This window comes from Solanum pennellii, chromosome 11 (genome assembly GCF_001406875.1).
Source record: "Solanum pennellii chromosome 11, SPENNV200".
Classification (NCBI taxonomy): Eukaryota; Viridiplantae; Streptophyta; class Magnoliopsida; order Solanales; family Solanaceae; genus Solanum; species Solanum pennellii.
Genome location: NC_028647.1, coordinates 26956070 through 26967031, shown reverse-complemented (window position 1 = coordinate 26967031; position 10962 = coordinate 26956070). Strand labels below are relative to the sequence as shown.

General features: G+C 33.3%; 1 pseudogene; it reads right to left on the bottom strand.

Moving 5' to 3' along the window:
- Positions 1–9349: 9349 nt before the first annotated feature.
- Positions 9350–10176, bottom strand: LOC114074725 (annotated as a pseudogene).
- Positions 10177–10962: the final 786 nt, after the last annotated feature.

Genomic DNA, 10962 nt, shown 5'->3' with positions numbered 1-10962 from the left:
TAACTTTTCTAACTTAAAAATGTGCAGAAAAACAATTGATTCACAAACGAGACCACGATTGACGCCCCGTTTGTCAAACGACGGCCAAGGGATCAACTGTCCTGTTGGTCCGTCGTTTTTGCCAGAGGCTGTCCAAAAGAATATTCCAAAGAATTTTTATAAGTGACCATTAATAGTAGGCATCGATGCCCTTCGATTGGACCACGAGTTGTCTCCTGCAAGCTTCATTGGACACTGCTTTTTGGCAGCTTTTTCCGAATTGCGATGGTCCTCCTCAAGGGACCTTGGTTGGTCCTTGTGGAGTTGTACCTCGAAGTTTCAACTATAAACTAACACTAATACGTGTTAGACACCTTTCTATGAAATTCATCATTTTCCAACTCCTGAAACATAGTAAAATAGGCTAAGACACACTAGAACTTCATTGAACTACTTTCCAGACGTCATCGACGTTCTTTTACGTTTTTATTTCAAAACTTCCTAAATGACTTATATTAACTATTTTTGACCTTAAAATAGTGATACAATTTTTTATGCACTCACGTTAGGCTCTAAAACACGTTTTAGACGTTCATAGTATTACACAGTATTCTGAAGCCCCACATATCACCAAGCTTATTTAGGCCAAATTTTCTTTTCTTAAATGTACTCCAAAAAACTTTTCCCATCCCTGTTAAATCCCTTGTAAGTCAAAGATTCCCAAAGGTTCCAGCCCATATTGACAGATCTAATTATAATCCAAACCATATTTTCTCAATACATATTCAACACATCCAAATCCGATCAAATCCAATCATTTGCCACCTTTAGATTTGATGATTTTTTTCAATTTATTTTTGAAGTATCCTTTATAATTTGATGCTCTTAAACATCTTAGCTTTAATAATTTGACTCTCTTAAACTTCCTTTCCTAAAATCCCTTACATAAAGTCACATAGAAGGAAACTTAATTTGTAAATATCATGTGAGTGTTTTGCTCCAATATGCCAAATTCTCTTTTATTAAGAATCATTTTCTCATTTTTTTTCTCTTCTCATTTCTCTTTTTTATTTTAACTTTTGGTTCCTTTTGTTACGATCCGAGAAATGACGAGATGCCACTCATCTTATTCCACAAAGAAAAGTCAGCCTGAATGTGAACCATTACAATAAAATGTAGAAATTTCATAATCAACTCAAACGTAACCTCAAAATATGGTTGTCAGGTGTACAAGCCTATAAATTATTACAATTGATTTAAAAGAAATTACAAGTCTAAAATAACCTTGTTCCTAGAATAGATGAAGATCATAATAAAGGGGAACGAAGGTCCTCTTCAATGACAAACAAATGCCTCACAAACCTCTACACAAGAAGCCTCAGACAAGGAGATAGAAAATATCACTAAGGTCCGAACTAGTAACCTACCAAAAAAAAATGACAAGGGGTAAGTACATAACCATACGATAATCAACAAATAATCCTCTAAAAACAAGCAAAGGGGATAGAATATGGGTACTTTTTACACTCCAACCGAACTTCCATATACTACAACCTACATAAAACCAGCCAAACCTAAATGTTGACAGTTACAAGCACATACCTCAACAACAACATTCTAACGATCATATATTATCAAGAATAAGCTCAATATTGAACAATCACAACCTCCACAACTACAACCTGCATAAAAGCAGCCCAACCTAAAAGTTGGAAGTTTACAAAACACATAGCTCAACAATAACACTCTAACAATTTCATATCATCAAGGACAACACTGTAATAACTTCATGTGCTCAACAACACCAATCTAACAATTACATATCTTCAACAACATAATCAATATTCATCAAGTTCCACAGAAAAGCACTCACAAGATCAGAAACATACAAGATCAATTTCACCAATAATAGAGTAGTCCAATGCAATAAAATGTAGTGTAAAGTATAGTGATGCATGTCTAACCTATGATACACACCCGTTGTCTCTCAGTTCGTGATTCGCGGGAGATATATCTGTCAATGCATCCATTGTTGCGCACAATACGATCATCAATAATAGTAACCATCGCGGCACACAATAGGTTCCTTTAAATATAGTATCCATCGCGGGGTGTGCTATATCTTTCCAAATGGTACATCTTGTTCAATTTCTTATTCTTTCTCAATTCACATTACACTTGTAACAATCATGTCTTAGAACAATGTAAATGAGCTGTTCACAGCAATAATGATAAAAGGGTCATTTTCAAAACATTGCACCATTCACACCAACATAATCATGATACAACATCAACAATGATTTATCAAGCCTTTGAAACAATTCTCCATTCTCAACACATCACACACACCATTAACCACAATGTCTTTTATTACCATTTTTCATAATTAGAACTTATCAACGGGGACAAGTAAAACCATCACCAATTGTCATTACTCCCAATACATCGTACAAATAAATTACTTACAAAGAAATACCTGAATTCTATAGACTTAAGGATTAGAAATTCACTTGCCTCAATCTATAGAACAATCACTCCAAGGCTAGAGTCTTTTCCTTTCGTTAAACATCCAACTACAAGCCATTTATTCAAATAAATGACCACAATAAGATTTAAAAAATAAGAACACCATATTATTATAAGTCTAGACTAGACCCAAGAACTCACCCAAATATATTAGGAAGATCTTAAATCTTGATGTCAATTAATATGTGAACTCTCATTTTTAAAATTCAAGTCTATGATTACATTCTAATTTATCAAATATCATGAATCAAATAAAATTCAAATACTACAATGCATATAGTATTTTATTAGATTTATCAATATAGCACAACATTTATAATAATGCGGTACCATATTTTAAATTGGAGTGACAAGAGAAAAATATGTGTCCAACAACCAACTAGTATGTAACCTACTTAAATTCCATTATTTCTCACTTAAATCATCTAAGGACGACTCACTTTACAATGATTTACACCTAATCATTATTCAATGATTGCACTCTAAACCCATTTTCCCACTCATATTACAATTCAAATATGATTTTTTTTTCAAACCCATCTTCCTTGATTATCTTTCATAGCCAATATTAATAATGATAATATTAATTCTAAAAAATCATAGTTGCTCTTTTATTTTAAAAGAGACGAACAATTTCATCCTTATTAAGATTTACGGTCATTACCTAGATGATGTTCATCGATTATGGAGATGAGTATTTCAACCCCTTTATTTTATTTTTTCTCGGCTGCATGAACTGTTGTTGTTCACAACAACCGACAACATTTTCCCATTTGTTTCTGTTTTATTATTTATTTATTTATTTATTTATTTCCTTTTCTATTATTATTAGCAATAAAATTATCTTTTATTAAATCTGAAAATTATGTCACTTATTCTTAAAGTCCTACATTATTTATAAAAGCTACAAAAAAAGTGCCCATATAAAACTAATGTTGTCACGCCCCAAGCCTACATTCTGGGTAGTACTGCCACCAGAAGATCATTGTTGATCCCAAGCAAAGACTTGGCCTAGCTAACTTAACTCAACTGAAGACAATATGCATATTATTAAATATGAATACCACTTAAATTACTGAATACTAAAATATATGAGAATGACTAAAGTTTAAACATTCAATTTGGCAAAAGTGGCAACACAAGTCTTACAATAACAAATGGTAAATGAAAAGACTCAAATGACTAACATATGTTTGTCTATGAAACCTCTAAAACAACTTAGATATATGTTGGGACAAACCACGCAACATCCTTTTGAAATAACTAGAAAGTAATGAAATACATCCATTGGAATGCAAGGAGGCTCCCGACTGACTCTCAACTATTAACTAGGTCAACAATATGCTAGAATGCCGATCCTTGTTACTAGTGTCTGCATTATAAGACAATGTATAAAAACTTGAATCACTACACTGAATTTTTAACTATGTGAGTTGGAATGCTAAAACAACATAGGCTTGAAAGAGATCATGAAAAATACACTTACCTTAACTCTTCTTAAATCATGAATACCTAATTTGACTTATTCAATATAAAACAGTTTAAACCATGTGCAATATAAAAAAATCTATTTAAAATGTGATGTTAAATCTGTGTATATAACAAGGATACAAGTTAACTCTGAAATGTATGTGAAAATACAATAAAATGATGTATATAAAATACAATAACTTCTGTGGGAGTTTCTCCAATCGACAACCATCACGTAAAAGTTATTGTGATGATACAACGATATCCCTCACGTTGCCAGAGCATCCTTTACCTTGGCAAGGGTGTAGGACCTTAACTTCTATGTGGATCCACTAGTCTATTGTGAAAAAGTGTTCATCTAAAAGTTATACCGTTTTGAATCCATGGTGGCTACAAGGTTTTATGGAGACGTGAGTTATCTGAACTTATGCTCATCCCCAATTCAGTGCTCAATACTACTCCCAAAATATACTAGCTCTTTTGTTTTAAAAATATACTTCTTCTGTTATTTGATAGCAGTGCTAGAAAACATAGCTCAAAGGCTATCTTGGAAATCTCAGTTTCCTTTCTTGTTTGATTTAGAAAGGTATTACTCTTTTCCAAAAACTAGCCCAAATGATCATGGGAAATATTAGTTTCCGTTCTAATTTAAATGTGATAAACATTTAAAACATCTTAGGTATATTTAGTTCTCATATACTTCTTTGAAGAAAGAAAATCTGAACTCTTTTTTTAATTTTAAACTGAATTCTTAAAACAAGTTAAAAAATTTGTGAAAGACTTTTGAAAAACTTAAAGAACTTATCTTCACTTAGCTGTTGACTTTTTGACGTGACTTTTAACTTCTTGACTTGACTATTAACTTCTTAACTTGAATCTTTACTTTCCTTGAATTGAATTGCCGATTCAAAGATAATTATTTATGATGGGAAAGATCTCATGATGTTTAGGAATGATGTTAGATAGAAAGAGAAATGTTATTGAAGATTCTTGAAGAATTTTTGATAAGAACTTGATCAGAAACCATGAAACCCTAGCTTGAAGGTAAATGGTTAAGAAAACCTTTCTTGAGATTCTTGAATTAGTTTCTTGGAATCTCTATGGACAAGAATTATGATTTTCATTAGTAAAGATGAAATATGATTATTTTGAATCATTTATTAGTAAAAAAAATTCGTTTACGATTTTCTTGATGGTAAAAAAACAAAATCAACCCTTTTTAATATTTTCTCGTTGGGTAATTCGGAAAAACACTGTATAGGATACTAATACAGTAAGGAATTTTTACTTACAAATCAGATTGACGCAAAGTTGGTGGCATTGAAAAATAGATTCAATTACCTTTAAGATTGGATAGGTTTTGCCTCAATTAACTCCTTATATCATATGAGATATGGTTATTTTAATTTAGCCCAATTAGAATCTTATATCATACTTAATCAATAAGGAAACTTCAAGAACACTTATGAAGAACTCAATTTCTAAGATTTCAAAAACGATTCGCTGAAATAAATAATGATTGGCGCGTGGGTGAACTACCCAAATTCTATGTGATCTCACATACCTCGTAGGGGAAATCCACAAGCGATTCTTGAACTTTGTAGATGAATATTGAAGTTTCTTCCATTTTCTCCTCTTTTCTTTTATCTCCTAGCCATGGCGTGAAATTCACTTTTATAAAATACACAAAATCTTAAATTACCCCAATTAAACTCCTAAAATGATTTAACTAGGTTGGTAAGGAAAAGTCAAAAAATGCCCTTTTAAAATCTGATTTTGAGACTTTCCTTATTCCAAGAACCAAGCTTCCTAAGGTCATAACTCACTCATATGAACTCGACATAGTGCAAAATTGGCGGTGTTGGAAAGATCATTCCAAAAGATTTTTAACAATATTTTGAAGTACATCTAAATTATTTCGAGCTAAGATTTATGGCCATTTGAAGTTAACAAGAAACTTGTTTTTCTAACTTAAACAAATTTCGAGGTTTTTTGTTACTTCCAAAATAACTATTTTGGGTTCTTAGCTTGTTCTTAGGTACTTCAAATTACTAAATGTTACAGTATCTCTCCGTTGGGATCATTCGTCCTCGAATGAGATTACTGCTACAAGGATAACAGTGGTTTCATCAAGTTCAAACACGCAACAAGAAAATGCAAACAAACAACATGCTCACTTATAATTTAAAGAATACGAAGAAGAGAATTAGTACCTTGGTCTAAATTTTCTCCGGATTGAAATAGATGTGGATATATCTTTTTCATTTCCTCTTCAGTATTCCCAGTAGCTTCCTAATCAAATTGGTTCTTTGGACCTTGAATTATGCTAGCTCTTTTGTTTGTGATTTGCGAACTTAGAGATCTAGAATTTACACAAGAATCTCCTCATAAGATTAACTATCCTTGATCTGAATATTATCAGTTGGTATGATCAATGAATAGTCACCCATCCATTTTTTCAATATGGATATGTGAAAACCATATGACCCACTCCTAACTCTTGTGGTAGTTTCAACTCATAAGCTATATTGCCAATCCTCTTAGTTATTCGATAAGTTCCAATATATCAGGGACTAAGTTTCCCCTTCTTACTAAACCACATAATTCCCTTTATGGAGGAAACTTTCAATTTAACCCAATAATCTACTTCAAACTTTCAATTTAATCCAATCATCTACTTCAAACTCTAATTCCCTCCTCCTAATGTCAGTTTAGGACTTCTGATGACTGTGCCGTTTTTAACCTCTCTTGAATCACTTTCCATTTCTCCATAACTTGATGAACTTAATATAGTACTATCAACCTTTCATAACCAAGATAAAATTATCCAATAGTAGATCTGCATCTTCTCCAATAAAGAGCTTCATATGGGAGCTCTTTGGATACTATAGTGAAATATTTGGAGCTGTGAGCGTCCTCCATGGTTCTCTCTAGGAATCCATAGACCATTGATACACAGAATCTACCCTGGTATCTAAAGACACCATCACCCATTTGTTCAAAAGCTAATATCTTTTGCTTATGTAAATTTGGCTTCAATTCAAGCAAAATGGGATATTGGTCTGTTATGACTTTTACTATTGACACTAATAAGGACTCAGTACCATTATCAGTATCCCTCTCTCTGTGAAATTCATTAATCGAATTCCCAAGCGTGCATGTTTATGCACATCTTTCCCTAACTACTATAGACATAAGTTCTATGAATGTGATGGTGCATTAGTCAACCCAAACGGCATGAACAAAAACTCATAATGACCATATCGAGTTTAGAAAGCTATCTTTGTTATATCACATTCCATACACTTAACTTATAGTAGCAAGATCTGAGATCTATCTTCGAAAAAAAGGTGGCACCCTGAAGTTGATCTAATAAATAATCAATCCTTGCAAAAGGTTACTTGTTATTGATTGTAACCTTGTTCAGTTGACGGTAATATATACACATCCTAAAGGATGCATCTTTCTTCCTCACAAATAAGACCGCAACGCCCCAAGGTGAGACACTTGATCGAATAAAACTCTTATCTAGGAGATCTTTCACGTGCTCCTTGAACTCTTTTAAATCTATTGGTGCCGTTCTATATGGTGAAATAAATATGGGATGACTATCCGGAAAGATTTCTAGATCGAAGTCTATTCTATCTTAGGAGGGAATCGGAAAAGATCATTTGGAAAGTCTTTTACTATTGAACTTACTATATATGAGATATGTCAACACCAGATTCATTAACTCATTCTAAGTGATAGAAACACCCTTAGAAACTAACTTTCTTGCCTTAAGGTACAAATAGAACATTCATTATGCACTGCTTAACTGATTTTCAACTCAAGGACTGTCTCATTTGGAAACTGAAACTTGACAACTCGAGTTCTACAATCTGTTGATGCATAATAGGCATGAATCCCTTTTATACCTAGAATGCTCAAAATCTATCATGTCTAACAAAACTATGTCTGTCATGTTACTCTTGTGATTGATTGAAAAGGTACAATTACAATAAACATTCTCTGGTAGAATAGACACACTAAGAGGCGTAGAAATACTAAAGGTTTCAAAATGTTGCTCCAAAAAAACATCAAAGTTGAAGACTTGGATCATACCAGTGAAAACATCAGATGAATCCTCTTGCTCTTGGTGACTAGTGATACAATAAAGATGGTTTCCTTTTTTTGTCTGCCCTTGAGGTAGCTTACATAGATGTAACTCTATCTGGGGGAGCAACTAAAGAAGAGTAGGCTCTATTTCCATCTTTATTATTTTTTGGCCTATTCTTAGGAAATTCTCTTACAAAATGACCAATGTGGCCACACTTTAAGCAATCGGTGAATCCATCATAACACAACCCTGAGTGGTCCTACCACACTTGGAACATGCAGGAGTCTTAGTACCTCCTTTTCCTTACTACCTTGCGAATTCACAGGTCTAGCTCTGAATTCTAAGAATTCTAAACATTGTACATACATTGGTTCCTTGGTGCAGGTTCAACTTTCCTCCACAACTTATTGCATAGGTGTCATCATTGATATGCTCATTTCATCTATTAACATCTCAACCTTAATTTTGTTACTCCATAGATATGAAACCCCAGCTACAAAAAATTTCATTCTACTCCTCATGTGTGCAGGAGAATGTGGGAGATCCGATTTGAAACGGTGGCCTCAAAGTCTATGGATCTATCGGAATGAATGATGAAGACTTGTAGAACAATGGTGTTGTTTATATTTATGATTAATTCTTTTGCAATTCATTGGTAGTGCACATCTTGAAACATTGTTTTATTATTATGTGTTTTGCAAGAAAAAATTATGATATTATTTGAATTTTACTATAAATCTATACATTTGAATTAATATTTTTAGTCCTAAAATTTTTATTATAATTTTGAGTTCATATTTAGATAGTTTAATTTCTTAGATCTTCTTCATAGAAAGTAGTATATATTTTAATTACTGAACATATGAAAAATAGAACAGTAAATTTTTTATCATAGAATTTAGGCTACATTACAGAAATGTTGTCGTAGAGTAGATGATAGAGACCACTCTTTTTCAATTGGGGCCTATAAGGTAGAAACAGCAACACTTTGAAAGTGTTGTTTGAGACCATTAAAACTCTTGTCATATAATGTATACAAGTGTGTCCCTTGTTTCCCTAAGGCCTCACTTCTTCAGTGCGTCATCTAAAGCAACACCTGAAAAGTTTGTCCGTAGGGCAAAAGTAACGCTGGATTTGGCCACTACTAGAAAGTGTTGTCTGAAGTCGAAAAGTGTGGACTTTGAGAAAAGACTACACTTTTTCACACATTGGGCCACACTTTACTGGGGTGGCTAAAGACCTCCAATGTTGTATTGTTCTAAGATGAAATATTGTCTAGAGAATTCTTGAATGTTTTCCACAAATCTCTTCCCAATGTCCCAAGATGTACTTCCATTTGTGGTTGAACACAACACATTTTCCTTCAAAAATAGACATAGTTCCATTACTCTTTAAAAGAACTCAAAAAAGCTCATTTGAATACGGAGCCAATCCTTTTAATGTTTTGCCACGACAAGTAGATGGTGTCTTTTTTTCTTGCTCGATTTTTGAAATTCATTTCGCCTTAGGTCGTGAAATATCAGTAGACTCATCTCTAACTTGTGGTCTTTTATGTAGCGATCCTAGTGGATGTCCAGCAACATTAACCTACATGTAATTTTATTTCTAAAAAAAATGAAAAAAGGAAAGGAAAAAAACATTGTTACTATGAATTCTCAATGATCATGAGGGACTATGGAAACTTTGGACTTCTACTATTCCTAAATCAACAACTTCCACCCCGGATGGTTCAACCCTTTGCCTCTTTCAACACCGATCCTTGCTTGTTTTGTTTTTATCTTGAAAGGCCCATTTAGTAAGGAAGAGGAATTGGGGACACTTATCTTTATCAATAGGAGTATGAAGTACTTCTTTCATCAATTACTTAGGGATTTAAGATTCTTACTTTAAAGTTGGGGAACAAGTAGTGTCTTGACCTTTGAATGTCTCCTCTCGATAGCTTGACATTTATGTTCTAAAAGGGTAACAGGTTCTGACCCATCTTTCTCCACCATAAAATCAAAATTTTCCTCAAGAAACATTCCATTGGATCTCTCCCACAAAAATCAATATTCGGTAGCATAAAGCTTCTTTGTGGAAGTTAGCATAGGAGGAATATCGCATTAGACATAGTTGAAAAAGATATGACAATACGTCAATATCTAAGGCCTTAATCAAGCAACATAGCACTACTATCATTTTCTAAATAGCCAGTAAAATCTTGATTAAAACTAAATTAGCTACTAAATTGGTGGAAGCTAGATGGCTGGATGACAAAGGAACCTCCCCTCCTAAATGGAAGATAATTAAAAGAAAGGCTCATAAAATAAGCTAGCTCCAACTCTGGTGCTTTTCCATCATCAAAATAATAAGTTGGGTGAGGCCTAAAAAGTATGGTTGCATTCCATACAATGTATTCCCCTCGAATTTGCAACACCCTAAGAGATACAGATGTTCCTGTAGTAGATGCAAGCAATGTATTTTTTGTAGGGCACCGATCCTCACAAAAGGCTTGTATAATATTTGAATTTGGATCTTAAGTAAAAAGAGAAGAAAATACAACATCAAGAATTCAAGCATTATTTATAGTTTGCCTATTTTTGCTAAAGAAATCTTCTATCCATTTCTAGTATCTCGGAATGTAGTGGTATTCACCTGCAAGCATAATATTGTCTCCCCACTGTATCTTCTAGAATCATGCGGCGACCCAAATTTGAAAGAGTGCTCACGATTTTTGTACGATGAGGAATTAGTTTCTCAAGATACTTCACTTTTGGGGATTTATTAGATTTGTGATCGTATTTGGATGTCCCACTTCTCATATGAAGTGTGTTCCTCAATTGTGGCCATGTATCAACATAAGGACCAGTAAAAGAATCCTTGAATAAAATTTTAGTCTCCATCATACT